This window comes from Xiphophorus maculatus, chromosome 2 (genome assembly GCF_002775205.1).
Source record: "Xiphophorus maculatus strain JP 163 A chromosome 2, X_maculatus-5.0-male, whole genome shotgun sequence".
NCBI classification, from domain to species: domain Eukaryota; kingdom Metazoa; phylum Chordata; class Actinopteri; order Cyprinodontiformes; family Poeciliidae; genus Xiphophorus; species Xiphophorus maculatus.
In genome coordinates this window covers 17,500,925-17,513,367 of record NC_036444.1, presented here as the reverse complement: position 1 = coordinate 17,513,367, position 12,443 = coordinate 17,500,925, and positions in this window count along the sequence as shown.

Sequence of the window (12,443 nt, the reverse complement as noted above, 5' to 3'; positions counted from 1 at the left end):
CAAAAGTGTCCACATGATTTGCTCGTGTTTATATGCATCTATCAGTCCAACACTTGCCTGACACTAAGGGTGTTTCGCTCCAGCCCAAAGTTCTTGTTCTTTCATCCAGTAAATACCCCGTGTTGCTTTTTTTTTTTTGTAAATATCATTTGATTTCCCTTCCAGTCCACAAGTCTTGTCTATCTGTCAGGATGTGGTGCCAGATGTTCGGCCTTTAATCGCAGCAGATGTAATGAAGTAGAATGTTGCACATCGGAGCTTCCATTTGTTCTGGATTCCACTCCAGGGAGAAAGCCTCTCTCACATATAATTATTACCCATTAACTCCTATGCTTCATGCCCTCGTGCTGGAACAATGCTCAATTAAGGGGAACCACGGAAATGGAAAAAAAACAAAAAAAACCTGCAGAGATTCATTGATAGCACATTCAAATGGGTTTTACTATTTTCTATTCTTTTTTTTTCTTCTTCTTTCTTTAAAGTGGAACCACCCATGTGTGCATAAGCCTAATGTACTAGCTAGTAGAGCGCAAGCCTAATCAACACAGCTATTGTAAGCTGCTGCTGCCATGTATGGTAATTTTAGCATGATGTGCGCTGCCTCAGCTTCCCGTGCCAGTAGCCTGCCTGTACACCCAAAGATCACCTTGGGCAGCTGTGTGCCTGCTCAGCCGGGCCCTTGTAGCCACAGCGATGTGACTTTGACTGACAGCCCGCCTGACAACTCCATTCATGCGCCACCTGCTAGCTGTCAATCACAGCGGCCATCCTGGGGCTATTGACGGAGCTGTCAGCCTGTGTGAGATGTGTCTGTCAAAGCCCACCCACTCTGCCACTCTGTCTCCCTGCCTGGGCAACCTGACGTTCGTTTACTGTCCTCCTTCCACCTCTCTTTCCTTTCCACCTCCGTCTCTTTCTTCCTCTGGCAGTCTGTCTGTCTCCTGCCTGGCTCCCATCAGGGATACGACAGCCCCTTAATCCCCGATCCAATCACAGATTCTTTGGATACACATTTGTCATCCCTAAACCCTCTGGTTTTTGTAATGGAGTGCTTCACAAACACTTCTACAGACCTGATATACATGTTTTTATTTCTGTCTCCTGTTTCCGTCCTCCTCAACGCCACCACGCTTTTTCTCCTTCCTTTGCGTTTCTGTCCCTGCCACCCTCCTCCTGTGCTCATTCACCCTTCATCTCTCACTCCGACAGTTGACAAGGTCTGGGCCTCCAGCTGACTGGAAAATCGGACGCCTGTCATACCTGTCAATACTGTTTTAAGGCTGTGCCAAAGTGGATCAGGCCAGAACAGTCGATCTTCTGATTTGACCAAGGTCACAGAGTTTTTGTGGCAAGATGAGGGGAAACTCTTGAAATTCTGCAACTTGTGCCCCTCCAACAGCCCTCTGGATATGGATCATCCCTGAAGCCTCATCCTGTCAAACCTCCTAATTAAGCACAGTTTCCCTTAAAGCAAGGCCGCTTAATTAATGCTGGGGAACTTTGTTAATTACTCTTAATGGTGATGAATGCTTTAGTTAACGTCTCGCTGCCACTATCAATGTCATACTCAGGCTTTTTGTACATCAGAAGGGCCCATCTCTCTGGAGTTCAACCTGTGTTTTTTTTACTGCTTTGGTTTTAATTTAAAGTCCAAGGTTCATACTGTATTACATCGACCTCTAAAATGATTTTCACATCAGTGAAGATCTGTCAAAAGTATTAATGTAAATTGATCTATTAAGCTGAATTTGCGAATGAATGAACTGAACTTTCATGGCCAATTTCTGATCTCTGGGTTTTGTAAACCTAAACAATCTTAGCTGATTCCAATTTCTTTAAAAAAAATATTACAAACATTTAATATATATATATATATATATATATATATATATATATATATATATATATATATATATATATATATATATATATATATATATATATATATATATATATATTTACTTCAGCTTTCTTGCTGTGAGTTAACACAGTTGACGATATTCCAGTAAAAAGCTTTTTATTCAGGACTAAGAAATGTAAAATACAATTGACATTGCATTTTTATCCTCCCTGGTTTAAAATCTCACATATTTAGGAAACTCACCTAGATTTAGAGTTTCTGGGTGTTGTTTTAAAGTTTCAGTGATTTGAAACTTAAAAAAAAAACAAAAAACTAACAAACAAGGCTGGACAAGAGACCAAGACTATCTCAGCACCAAACACAGTGCTGGAGCACAGATAGATGAAAATAGAGGGTCGTTGCCAAGTCTTTTCAGCCTTTTGAACACAACTTTACAAGGGGTGATAATAGTTGTGGAGATTTTGTGTTTTTAAAGGCATTTTGCTTCCAAGACAGCTGCGGTGTGGCCAATTTTGTGCATTTATTAAACATAATTGCATCCAGTGAGTCCTTACTCCTTTCTCACTAATCAATAATCCTGGTTGATCTAAGCATGTGGGATTAAAGTCATGCAAATTTGAACTTTTAGGTTAAATGTTGATCAATTCAACTCTTTTCACACTTTATTTGCTCATTTTCCTCCAGTTCTGGCTAATCTCTTGGTTATCCTCCGCTTCACTACTAACATTCGCTGCATATCTGCAGATCATGTTTGAGATCTCTCTCTCAGCCACATTGAGAGAGGCAGGGCATGTACAGCTAATCAGCTTGAATAAGTAAAGGAAACAGTTTGACAGGCCAGGTAATGAGAAGTAATGAATCACTAATCACAGTCTCTTACAACCCTTGGAGCACAGATGAAAAATTAAAGGTAATTAGCTTGCACAGTTGTGAAAACAATATTTAAGACTGTTGGCATCGCATGGCACAGACTTAACAGATTTTCTCTGCTGATAGCATACATCAGCGCCACGCTGAAGTCCTAATATCAAGCTGTTACTGGAAAAGCTTTCTCAATGTAATTTTAGTGACTGATCTGATTGGGGTGTACAAGCCTCGCTTTTTTCCCCCCTCTCTGAAGCAATCTTACAAAAATGCAAACATGATAAATGTTTCAGTTAGTTTTTCCTCTAGTTTCTCCCCACCGATGTTAAAAGAGAACATGGTTGCACCTTACTTTGCGATTTTCTTCTGAAAATAAACACAGTGGAACAACAATGCAGGTGATTCAAAAACATCTGGTCAAAGCTGGGATGTTTCTGCAGCTTCCCATTGTTCCTGTGCTTGATGGCACTGAGAAAGATGCTTTGATGGAGCACATGTTTGACAAGTCTGTGTGAGACTCAAAGTACAGGATCCAGACATGGACTGTCAGTCAAAGCCGCCACATCTCCCAGCTGAGACGTGCCAGTTTAGTCACAGTTACAAAGGAACTAATATGCGTTAAGTGGAGCAAGGCACACATATGGGCCCGGTAGAGCCCCGTGTCCCGAGGCAGGGATTGAATGAATGCCAAAGAACATAAGCCCAAGATATAAAAAGAATTACAAGGGGACAAATAAAACACGGGGATTATGTCAGTGTGAGAAATGGAGGCGTTGTAATTCTGCCTGTGTGCTGGCTCACCTCTCCCTTTTCAGCATCCGGGCCCGTGGGCTGCAGCCCTGCAGTCCTGCACCTGTGTTCTGACTATCTAGGAGATTTAGATGCAGAATTCAGGAAAGGTCTTATCACAAGAAGGAGGACAAAGGAAAAAGAAGCAGAAAGTGAAACAAGCTAATGGTTCCTGTAAGCTTCATTAGGCTGTGTTCATTTGGGATCTGCAGTGTTAATTTCCTATCATACACATCATTTTATGTCTTGGTGAGTTTGGAGTTTTGCTACACGTTTATATTTTTTGATGATGGATTGAGGATCAAGATGTCCAAAGCTCCAGATATTGTTTTATAAACTTTTACTTATTGAAAACTTCTTAAAACTCTCTGCTGTGCTACAGATCTCCTCACCGACAATGAAGCCTGCTGAGAACTCGATAAATTGTTACTTTTCTTGTAACATTGTTGTTTCTCCACCATTAACACAGCTGAATCACATCGGCAATCTTCAGCTTGAACTGACACTGCTAAGACATTCCTCCTGGGTCTGATTGGTTGTTTCTTACTGGGCACATTTCTGCAGATGGCTATAGGACCACTGGGCGGAACCAGAGGGACTTGGTTTTTTCACAGATTACCTGTCTCGTATTCTGCTGTCGTCATGACACAGTGATCGTTAATACATTTTTAAGATACACATTTTTACAAAAGTGATCTGGTGCAGCTTTGGCAAAATTGATTGCAGTTTTCCTTGTATGAGGCAAAATACATAACCACTTTTACAAAGTGCAAAAATGGGAATAAGTTTAAGTGCTTCTCCAAAGTGCTGTACATTTTTTTTTTCATATTTGATTTGTGTAATTACACCACTAAAATGCCTCACTGAAGGATGGTGTCATGAAACTTTCCCAACATTTTGCCAGAAACACAAAAATAGTTTATTTTGTGATCCTTCCTTCATCTTCAGCAGTATTTTTTTCCACTACTCAGGAATAAAACCATTATTTACTGACAACCCTCCACCCCCACCTCTTGTTTGATCAGGCACAGAAGATAAGGAAGCAGCAAGTAGCAACTCTTGATGAATCTGGGCATGCATTAGGAGTTTCCACTTGAACCAAATTTAGAAATTTCAGAGAAATGGTCTGTGTCGTACTTGTTACATCTCCCACACAGTTTAGGATGTGCCTGTCAATAGGGTGTTGTCTCCCCAGTGTCTTTTTCATCAACTTCAGAAAAAAAGGGAATTGCAGGATATCTTTGAACAGCATTGTGATAACCGTAAAAGACTTGTGGTGAGACAAAAGAAACCGCCAAAATTTTGTTAATCTCGCCAATGGGTTTCTTTCATTGCAAGTGCTCCCAAAATGCCCGGAATAACTTTCAATGTCACTGGGTTTCTCTGTGTGTTCAAGAAAGGCGGGGTGAGGTGGTGTGTCTGTGTGGGTGGGGGTTGAGATTACCGTGAATGTCATCCTGCCTCCTCTCTCAATCATCCACTTTCAATCCATCGCCATCTCAGCGTTTGCGAGACAGCTCGGCGATGATGCCAGTAAAATGGGATCAATAGCATAGGAAAAAACGGACCAGACAATCTCTTACCCCCGTGAACTTCTGTACCCGTGATTGATTTGTCCCCTACCACAGCAGAGGAGACATTAGAGACTAAAAAACAAAACAAAACAAAACAACACACGTGTGACCACACAAGTGTGATCTTGTGCTTGTGCACCTGTGTATGTGTGCTGAAACATGTTTTTGTGAAAGTGTGGTGTCTGCTTTTATGTGTGTGTGTGCGTGTGTGTACCCGGTGATTGATGATCTGAAACACACACACATCATCAGCAAGGCATTTGTGAGGTGTGTGAGTCAGGAGCTGTCATCCCCCTCAGTCTCCCCAAGCAGAGGCCCTGGCTGCTGATTTATAGTAAATCATTAAAATCTGCTTATTATTGCAGCAGCTCATCACCCTCCCCCTCTCTCAGTCCCCATAACCGGCCCCCTCCCCGCCCCAAAAACTCACCACGCCACCGCAGAGACACGCTGAGATAGAGACTATACACGCAAAGTGATGGTCAGCAGGTTCTGGCACATTAAATCCATTTCTGACGCGTGTTTGAAAATAAATATCCCAGATGTCTTGTTTCATAAACATTGGCTGAAGGAACCAATAAAAGAATCTGGCTGCGTTCCTGTACAACAGCTGGAGCCAAGTGGACGGATCTGTCTATCCACCAAATAAAAAAGGAAAAAAGCGCGAGAGAGAAAGATGGAGAAACTGTCTTATGGGTGCTCATGCTCACGTGTGCATAAATACAGACACGCACACATCCATGCACACCCCTACTGTCTCATGTCTCCAAAAGTGAAAATGTGATGTGACTTGAACAGTGACAGGTGTGTTTGTCAAGGATGTGGCTGTCACTTCAAATCAATGGACGGGAGCATCATCTTAGGGAGACTTTCCACTTCCAAAGGTTTGAACAGCTACTCCGCGCTTCACTGCAAGTCAGAGAATACCAAGTTGTCAAAGTGGCATTCAAGGAGCCCCGCTAAGGCGCCGTAGAACAGAAAAAGAATTGAAATTTTAGCCAGCATTTGATCAGAAAAGTGGATCCAGTGGAAATTACATACAGATTCACATAGTGTAAGAGAAAATCATTACCAGCATGTCTGAGGGTCGTTATAGTGGACGAACTGAAGAATTGTTGCAAGTTGTGTAGGGGACCAAACAAAATGATGATAATCAGTCTGCTGAAAGGCTGGAGTGAGAATCACAGCTTGTCTACTATCGCTCGGCGGTGTATGGTTTGTCAAATGTGTTTCAATTACATCCTTTAACTTGAGGCAGTATCACATCCCCATGAAGTGGTTTTAATGAAATTTGGTGCAATTGTTTGCTATGCAAGACAGGTTTGTTGAGCTGAAGGAGAAAGGGAGAAATGGTACTTATATGAATGTTGAGGATAAGATGACATTAAGAGGTGAGCAGACCCTAACCCTAACCCTAAAATCTAGAAGAAGATAAAATCTAGTCCACTATTGTCACTGGTATAGATATTTTAAAGGTATGCAAATATAAATTTTTTATTTATTTTAACATGTTTCACTCACAAAGTTTAATATTTTGTTTATAGAGATTGTGATAGACCAACACAAACACATACTTGTGAAAGAAAAGGAATTTTAGTTTTTCATCATTTGCTCTAAAAAGTCTAAAGACTGCAATGTGCATTTATGCATGCAGGCAACTCTGGAGGAGCTGGAGAGATCAATCTATGAGAGGTCAACTCTCCAAGAAAATGTTATCTTTATGGAAAATTGACACAAAAAAAGCTATTTTCACGTGAATGTGTAGGGGACACATTTACATGTACAACAAGGTACTTGTTGAGATGACAGGATATCAAACAACACTGTGTGCTGTTCCATAACATAAACTCCAAAATAAATATACATTAAAGTTTTTCATTGTGATTTCCCAACAAGTGAAAAAATTTGAGGAATATAAATACTGTTTCTACTGTACCTGTTCACTGTCATCCTAAGAATCTCAAGTTAAACCTCACTCTGTATGAAAACAGCTGTTCTACTGACCAAAATTTCCATTCTTTCTTAAATGGTTCATTCAAGTAGTTGAGCTCTTTAACACCCCAAACTTGAATTATGCCTCCACATACTGTAGACTGGATAAAGTAGTTCAGCAACTCAGCTCAAATCATTCACCTTCAAAGTTACAATTCAAACTTCAAACGGTAATAGACTTCCAATCATTTCCTGTTATATCAGGGTCAGTAAATCAATGGCGGACTGTTTATCACATTATATCTGCATTATGATGATTCACAGGTTTAATTACAGAAAGGTGTATGCTTCATTCATCTTTTCTGGTGTCGACATCTTGATTAAAATGTTTAAAGGTCCATCTATGTCGCTCATATTTTTGTCCTTGTGTCTTTTTTCAGCTTTCTTCCACTTGCCTGATTTATTCACTCATGTCTATAAATACGTTGACGGTTTTCCCGTGATGGATTGGTCTGCTAACATTGTGCCAACTCCAGGTAAACAATTACTATTCATGTTTTGTTGTCATGCTATCTATACCAGGATACTGCCACTTAGCTATGTACAAAAGGTTAGGTCTCAGACTATTGTTCTGCATTTGGTCAAATGTCACTCATTTAATGATCCATGGCAGTAACAGAAAATGTGACGCGTCAGAGTGGAAAGGTCTTTAGCTGGAACTGTAAGGATGTTTTAAAGCCCTCCAACATGTGAGACATTTCTTTGTAATTTGTGTTTCTTTTTTTTTATTATCAGTTTGGTCAGAGTGAATGAGTGTCACTTTTTGTTGAGAAAGTGTACATTTAGCCTCTTTCCATACATCACTCATTGTTTTTACAAACTCCAGAGTCTTTCCAGTCCTTGAACCCTGTGGGCTGGATCAGTCTGCAGTCATTACGTTGATATGAACATTGAGTCACTGGGAAAAGAAAGAGAGCGGGTTAAGTCCTGTGACTCTATGCATATGATAATATGTTGTAGGCCTACATCTGTCAGAGTGTGATCACTGTGTTAGGAGTTTATGAAACAGCCTCTGTATTGACATTATTCACATCCCTCAGGCCACAGAGTGAAAGGCCCTTTTCAGAGCACACTGTGCAAAGAGGATTAGATAGAATACTATGAGATGAGTTGCAGAGTAAAATCATGTCATACAATACCAGCATTCAAGAACCCAAACAAATCATCATTTGAGGAAAAGATGGTTTGTTTGGTGAAACAAATTCAGCTGCAGCTAGCTGTTATTTCCTTTTGTAACAACTGCACAATTCGAAGGAAAATATGAGTCGTCGCTTAAACAGACCTGAATCAGTGAAAATCAAAGAAAAACATACAGCTGATCTCACAGGTCTACGCAGTCCTGTTAACCCATCAGATAATGTGACATTTGTTCTGCACACTTCAATAATGGAGAAATAGGTTGAAACACCAATCTTCTTTGTCAGGAGTCCATCATTATCTCACATTATGAATTGGCAGTGTTTGCCAATTCTACCTCGCAAAAGTCCTCAAACTGTATTACTTTTAAAATTAAATCAAAGGCTTTAATTTTCACCTGTAGCCATTATTTAGTTGATTTGGATGTATGCTTGAGCTCACTGTGATGCTAAATTAAATCTTTTTGGTATTTTGCCTAAACAGACATCTAAATTTTATCTGAAGAACAATTATCCCAGAATACAATGTTACCACAATGATGCTCTAATGGCACAGATGTCAAACTCCAGTGCTCAAGGGCCGCTGTCCTGCAGTGTTTAGATGTGCCACAGGTACAAAACACTGGAATGAAATGGCTTAATTACCTCCTCCTTGTGTAGATCAGTTCTCCAGAGCCTTAATGACCTAATTATTCTATTCAGGTGTGGCGCAGCAGAGGCACATCTAAAAGTTGCAGGACACCGGCCTGTTTGATACCCCTGCTCTATGGTGTTATTGCTGTTTTGGCAATTTTTTTATGTTGCTTTTGTGTCAAATTGACATTTTAGGATTTTGACCCCAGGACTGTAAAACATTAATATACCATACATCTCAAAAATTAAAATATTGCATAAAAGTGCAACATTTCTTGCTAGTCAATTCAGAAGGTGAAACGGTCATTTTATAGAGCTTCTTCACAAGTGGAGTACATCCTCACAGTATTGAATATTTTCAAGTCTAAAGTTCTAATGAAATCATTAAAGATTTTATTTTTTTCACCAAAATAAAAATTTGGTGAAAATATTTTTAGAATCTAGAGAAGTATAAGTATATACGTCTATGTCGAACATATCAAAGTATAGTCAAAGTAAAGATATATACTATACTTTGACATATTGAAGTATAGATATGTCTATACTTCGACATGTCTATGTCGAAGTATAAATTATCAGCCCTTGAGCAATTCCAAAAGAAAAAAAAACAAAACACTGTTAATTCAACTTTAGGCAAGCATAAAATAAACAAGTTAAGACTTGACAAAGCAACTAAATAGGACTGTGAAAAGATCAGATGTAAATGTGAAATCAAACTGCGTTGATCTTGTCTGTAACTGATGGTAAATCTATGTTTGTGAAAAGGTTGAAGTGAATTGAATATGTCAAAGTGAGTGGGCATACTACTACAAGTTTTTGTTGAGTAAAACATTTAAACTCATTAAAATGATGGGTTGAAACACAACAAAAGTCTGCATGAGATGAAAATGCTACAAAACAAAATGTATTTGTTTACATATTTACATCTGTTGATTGTAAGGAGTTCTGCAACAGGGATTTGTCAACCTTGAAATTGAAACCCTTAATGGGTGTCAGCTTGTCTCATTAGTGTTGACCTGGGCACATCCAAAAACAGAAACCCAAAGTGAGCAGAAAACAAAGTGATAATGATAACAAGTCGCATGAACGCGGAGCCCTGATGCGATTAATCCAAGTGTTTAGGTGGAGACACATTAACAGTGACAGCAGCAGGCTGCTGTTTGGACTCAGCTGTGATGGAGGGACAAAGCTGTGGCCCGTGGTTCATTGGCTAAGACATTACTGGGCCATTTCTGTCTGAGGCAGCGTGATGCCTCGTCACCTGACACTAGGCTGCTTTGACATCTGAAGCACCTTAGCTGAGGAGTTCTGAAGACCTCACGCCTACATGCCATCAGTTTCCTTTACAGATATTTTTTGAGGACATCTCACCATCACTGTGCTCTTGCACCTTCCTATGAAGTATAAGTTATTAAGCCCTAAATACATACATACAGATTTAGTTGAATCTGATATAGAAAAGCTTTAGGGGAGTTTTGTGAATGAATGATCCAATGTACCTAAGTGTGGCACGTTTGAGGAGATTTTGTTTACGTGCCTCTTCTATGTGGTGATAAACAAGTAATAATAAGTGTTCACGCTGCATTAGATTGAGGGATATTACCAGATGCTTCTGTAATTTGCCCCGCAGTGAGAAAAATACTACATGATGCGGTCATACATTACATGATCAATAATAATGTTATTGTGCACATACCTTGTGGCCACAACTCACATATGAAGTCTCAGACTTGAGTTTCTTGCTATTGTTTCATGTAAAATAGAAAAAAGTAGGAATACGGTGTCCAAATTCCTTTGCTTTATAATCCTATTTTACCTTACTTACCTTTACTTTGAAACCTTAAAGACCTTAAAACATTTGTTTTTGGTTTCTTGTCCTAAATAAAAAAAACAAGCTTAACTATTACAACAATATGAGCATATTTTAGAAGACATTCCTGCATACAAAAATACTGAAAAACAAATGAAAATCTCTTAAAATGTATTTCTGCTATAACATTGATGTCATTTTAAAGTATCTAACTCATAATCTGCAGATCATTCCCTCACTAAATCATCTTTTTTTGCAGATTGAAAGACAGTTGAGTTGAAAACAATCCTAATCATTTATACATCGTTAGAACAACATAAAAAGTCAGGAAAAAAAGGACTTTGGAGACAACTGAGGATGTTCTTAATATTGATTAACTGCAGTGGACCACTGGGAGAAACTGCAAATGACTAAAGTGGGCTGTAAGGCTCTTTAAGTGGTGTGTTTGCTTTAAACATCAACCTGTAACTGTCTGCAGCATGCCTGTCGTTTGGTGCTTCCAGGTATTGTACATCTGTTTCCTTTCTTAATGAATCATAAATCACAGGATCTATTGTTCTGTTTTATGAGACCATGAATTATCTTCATGTTGTTGTGCACCATGGCGCAGCATGATCATCGTCCTGTGTTTCGACATGTGTCTATAAACACAATGCAATGTCCAGAAAGTCTCAGGAGGAATCAGTTTCATGTCTCCTCCTCTTCTTCCTCCTCCGACCCCGAGGAATGAAAGACGTTTCTTGTGAGAACAAACCTTTAATTGTCTGGCCTGTTGACGTTTAAGGGAAGTGATGCGTTATATTATATCATCACTCTCCCCAGCGTCCCCTGAATAACCCCAGAATCAAGGATTCAGCTAAATACACCTATTGTTGCCCACATTTTAATCTTAACCTTTCATTCATCTGATGAAATATGTGTTTGACTCCCCACTCACTGCCTGTGTGGAACGTCACTGATCTAGACTGACTCATGCCCCCAGTACTTGCTCATTTTTAAAGACTCTGGTCAATTAAGTTTATCCACTGTGCTGTTTAAACTGTACCCAGGTCCTGCTGTTCTGTCTCCTTTGTTTTTACCTCTTTGCATTAGCACTGAAGGGCAAGGCTGAAGGGAGACTGCAACAGTGACAGCACTGACTAAATTACCCTTCACCCCATCAGGGTGCAGGTTTGGGTCATTTGCTATCGACAGGCCTTTGCTGAGCTCTTGAGTAGCTAGAGGAAAGAGGCAACATCTTGTTGTCTTTTTTGTGATGACGTTATTGATCTAAATGCTTTACATGCATCTACAATTTATGCAAAAGTATTCACACCCCTCGAGTTTTTCTGTGCTTTGTCATGTCACAACCGTAAAATATTAATGTATTTTATTGAAATTTTATGTGACGGTCCAACACAAAATGGAGGAAGGAAAATTATAGAAGTGACATATTAAATATGTTTCACTTTCGTGTGAAATCTATTTAATAATAATCAAGGACATTTTTTTCTCTCTTATTTTAACACAGAAAATAAATTCAAGTATCTTTAAAAGCTTAACTTATAGTCAGTCTTTATTTAAAAAAGATTTAATTAATTTCAAGCTTGATTCGAACATGATTCAAACTTAAAGCTGGGTTGCAGTTGTGCAATAGGTTGTCTGCGAATCCCTGATGATGATGAATGTTATATAGTAATTGCTAAACTGTGTAAGGCTTTGTACAGATGCTAACAAAACAAAAATTTCATGTAGAAAAAAAAAACAGGAATAAGAATTCACCATCCATTGTCTGTAAGTGCCTT